The sequence below is a fragment of the Salvelinus sp. IW2-2015 genome, unplaced genomic scaffold (genome assembly GCF_002910315.2).
Source record: "Salvelinus sp. IW2-2015 unplaced genomic scaffold, ASM291031v2 Un_scaffold5033, whole genome shotgun sequence".
Classification (NCBI taxonomy): Eukaryota; Metazoa; Chordata; class Actinopteri; order Salmoniformes; family Salmonidae; genus Salvelinus; species Salvelinus sp. IW2-2015.
The window spans coordinates 46,358-50,826 of NW_019946301.1; the positions used below are offsets into that span (position 1 = coordinate 46,358).

The 4,469-nt window shown below is 40.9% G+C and overlaps 1 long non-coding RNA gene across 1 annotated transcript; it reads right to left on the reverse strand.

Annotated features, from left to right (window-relative positions):
- Positions 1–1,742: 1,742 nt before the first annotated feature.
- Positions 1,743–2,488, reverse strand: LOC139026535 (uncharacterized). The gene is made up of 4 exons (XR_011478359.1): positions 2,378–2,488; positions 2,294–2,340; positions 2,049–2,080; positions 1,743–1,828 (listed from the first exon to the last, which is right to left on the reverse strand). It is a non-coding gene; the product is annotated as an uncharacterized lncRNA (long non-coding RNA).
- Positions 2,489–4,469: the final 1,981 nt, after the last annotated feature.

Below are 4,469 nucleotides of genomic sequence, written 5' to 3' on the forward strand. Positions count from 1 at the left end.
ACTTAAGGATAGAACCGTTAGATGTCACGGTGTAAACGTGAGGCCCTAACTAAAGATAGAACCGTTTAGATGTCACCACATGTGTTTAAACGTGAGCTAACTAAAGCTCACCGATAGAGAAACGCGTAGATGGCCACGTGGTAACGGTGAGGCTACCTAAAGGATTAGAACCCGTAGAATGTCAACGTGTAAACGGTGAGGACTAGATAAGATAGAACCGTTAGATGATCACGAGTGTATAACGGTGAGGCTAACTAAGGATTAGAAACCGTTAGATGTCACGGTGAACGGTAAGGCCTAACTAAGGCTAGAACCTCAGATGTCACGTGTAAAGGTGAAGGCGTAACCTAAGAATAGAACCGTTAGATGTCACGGTGTAATTACGGTGCAGTCTAACTAAGATAGAACCGTCTAGATGTCACGGTGTAACCGGTGAGGCTAACTAAAGATAGACCGTTGAGAGTCACGGTGTAAACGGTGAGGCTAAACTAAAGATTAGAACCGTTAGATGTCACGGTGTAAACGGTGCAGCAACAAGAGTATATCACGCATAATGTAAGGTAACTGTGAGTAACGGATGACGTTAGATGTCACGGTGAAACGTGAGGCTACGACTAAGATAGACCCGTTAGATGTCACGGTGTAACACGGTGAGGCTAACTAAAGATAGACGGAGCACTGTAAACACGCACTAGATCTAACCGGTTACATCACGGCTGTAGTGACTAACTAAGAGATAGACACCTTAGATGTCACGCGTGATAAACGGTGGACTATGCGTGAACCGTTAAGATGCAAGTAACGGGCGGTAACTAGCATAGAACCGTGCGACGGGTTAAACGGTGAGGCTAACTAAGGATAAGAAGCGTAGATTGTCATCCGATGTCAAACGGTGAAGGCTACCTAAGGAATGATTCACCGTTGGATATCTAGCTGCACGGTCAACAAGAAATCCAGTCACGGTGTCGGTGTCCCATGTCATCGTTTTCGGCAATCCTTAGCTAATAACTGTAAAGTATCTTCCGTTGCTGCATTAACGGATGAAGCCTTAGCAACCTGACATCGTAGATCGAGTGATGGTAGATCGGCCTGAACCTTGTCGCGTAAATCGTATCTACTAAAAACAGCAGATGTACGGTGTTATCGTGAGGCACAGGTAGAGCCTGAGGTGAAACGTGGTCTAATGACGTGTACCGACGTATAACTAATAACGTGAGTCAGCTAATATGAGCCGTACCTACTCTTTGATATTGCACCTCTCTGTAGTGCTATAGTAGATAGAAATGAAAGTTATTCGTTGACTGCTAAAATGACTGAACACCTGGGGTGAGTACGCATCCCATGGATTACTAATGCCTCTAACGTATCAGCTCTATAGTATATGCCTGTCCCAGATCTGCTCTTATTACAATACCTGTCGACGCCTTAGCCGGTCCCAGATCTGTCCTCTAATTAACTATAGCCTGGTTTTCCAACAATTGCCTCTGTGATTACTATAAGCCTGGTCCCCAGATCTGCCTCTTATTACTATAGCGCCTGGTCCCAGATCTGCCTCTTTTTATATAGCTGGTCCAGCTGATCTTACTTGGCGTCCAATCTGCCTCTATATGTACTATTAGTCGCCACTGCCTGTTTATACTGTCCAGATCTGTCTCTAATTACCATATACCCTCTCAATCATGCCTAGTAAGTAACTGTCAGATAAACACCTCTTATTACTATAAGCCTGTGTCTCAGTCTGTTCTCTAATTACTATAGCCTGGTCTCAGATCTGGCCGTCTATGTATTGATATTACTATAGCCTGGTCTCAGATCTGCCTTCTTATTACTACTAAGCCTGGTCCAGATCTGTCTCTAATTACTATAGTCTGGTCCCAGATCCTGCCTCTAATGTAGTGAATATTACTATAGCCTGGTTCAGAATCTGCCCTCTTTATTCATAGCCTGTCTCAGAAATCTGTCTTCTAATTACTATGATGCCGGTCTCAGATCTGGCCTCTAATGTATTGAATTACTATAGCCCTGGTCTCAAGATCTGCCTCTTATACTATAGCCTGGTCTCAGATCTGTCTCTAATTACCTATAGTCCTGGTCCCAGATCCCTCATAACTGTAGATGAATTACCTTATAGCCTGTCTCAGATCTGCCTCTAATTATGATAATTACTATAGTCTGGGTCCCAGATCTGCCCTCTAATGTAGTGATAATTACATGCCTGGTCAGCAGATCTGCCTCTAATGTAGTGATATTACTATAGCCTGGTCCAGATCTGCCCTATATGTAGTGATATTACTATAGCCTGTCCCAGATCTGCCTCTAATGTAGTGATATTACTATAGCCTGGTCCAGATCTTCTCTAATGTAGTATATTAATAGCCTGGTCCCAGATCTGCCTTAATTAGTGATATTACTATAGCCTGGTCCCAGATCGTTTTGTTTTTTGCCCAGTCCATTGTCAAGCCAAACCATGTTTTACATGACAGTTCCACATGGAGTGGGAAGAGAGCACAAACAGACTGGCACCCAGGCTAATATTACTACCACCAGAAATAGAACTAAAATGACATTTCTGAATTCAAATTACATTCCTGGTGGCATAATGTCACTCCACTATCCTGTATACGGGTGGGATGTTACGTACAAAACCGATGCCGGGGTCGGGGCGAATTCATTTCATCCAGTCAATTTCAGGAAGTTCAAATTACTTTTCAATAATTTTTGGGTGAATTGTTTACTTTTCCAATTGAAATGAATTGACGCCAACCTGGCGCGTGCAACCGAGAGGCAGGAAACTGACAGGTTGGCTTAGAACATAGGATTATTGACAACATGTAAACTATATTTAGTCTCTAAATGTTTATTGAAAACATAAATCAGTTTACATCATTGTTGTAACGTTGCCAGGCAACCCATCTATAGTTCACTGCTCTATCACTGATGTAGGACGGAGGTTCCTGCTAAATCACATACTAATATTTCAGAGTTAGCCTGGTTAAACCAGACTCGAGTGCTGCGCTCACCATTTGAAACAACAGTGAATGTAGCTAAATCAGTTTGTGATTCCAGGCTATTCAGAGTGTTCTGTTGAACTCCTACTGTAGCTGATCTGTGTGTGATGGTGGTATTGTAACCATGGAAATATAGCGCTTGAGCCCCGTGTGTGTGTGCGTGGTGTGTATAGAGCAAAGGTAGGTATAGCTATTGAGTGTGTGGAGTCCATCTGACAGTACCAATGGCGTTATCTAACAACGGTACTTGTCAGCCTGTCAACACACAACTAGGGCACCATATTCCCTTCTAGTGCACTACTGTTGACCAGGGCCCATAGGGATCTGGTCAAAAGTAGTGCACTAGATAGAGGGTATATAGGAACATTTCGAACTAGCAGTCTATGGAAGTGTAGAAGAAGTGATTGTTTTTGTCCTTGTTGAAAAATGATTTCAAGCCTTCTCATATACCTCCATATGTTTTTTAATGAACTGTTTTTTATTTGGTTCATGATTGTTGTCGAACTATAATGACATGCTGTCACTATAACTGATTGTAATTCCATTGTAAAACATTTGAAAGTCAAACGATGTAATTTCAATGCATTTGGAGGATTATATGTGTGGGGGGGGTAGTCGAAACGGACACTTTTATGTTTTGTACAGATTGATCAATTGTATAATTGTGTTTTTGTTTAATCTTAAGTTATCAATTCATATTAATAAAGCGCACCAGTCATAAACATTTCAACTCTCTTAGTTGGTATTTGCATACAAAGGCAGAATAACATTTAATTTGGTAACAAATTATCGGACATTTAATTTGGTAACATTTATTGGACATTTCATTTGGTAACAAATTATCGGACATTTAATTTGGTAACATTTATTGGACATTTCATTTGGTAACAAATTATTGGACAGTATTTTCTGACAAGGAATACATGGCGAGCAGCACGGTTGGGGTCATTTACACTGAAATTCCAATTTTCTTCAATGCTTTTCATTTAGGAAAATGTGAAATCGGAAAAATAGCAGCGAGCAGCAATGAACGGGGTTCACAGGATGGCAGAAAGGACACAAGATCAGTTAGATAACAAAGCAAGCACTCAATCATGTAGGAACTATCTTCCTTTATGTGCAATCAGTGAAAGCATTACCATGTTTATCACCATACCACACGGATGATGCAAGTGAGGTTTAGTCTAGTAATGTAGGTTGGTTATTTTGAATGCAGCAGGTAATCATTCTTAAAGCCAATTCTTTCATGTATTGAGTGTTATATATGRTGACTGCGCAAGCCACATAAAAAGGCAACAATATGTGATAATAAAGAAATACTAATCAAGATATTTCATATTGTTAATCTTCATAATTTAAATKTAACATTCATTTGCATGAAACAAAGTCCACTTGATCAATAGGTATTGCTCTAGATCCCATGGTGCCACTGGTGCCAATGACATCTATAGTGGTGCCAAT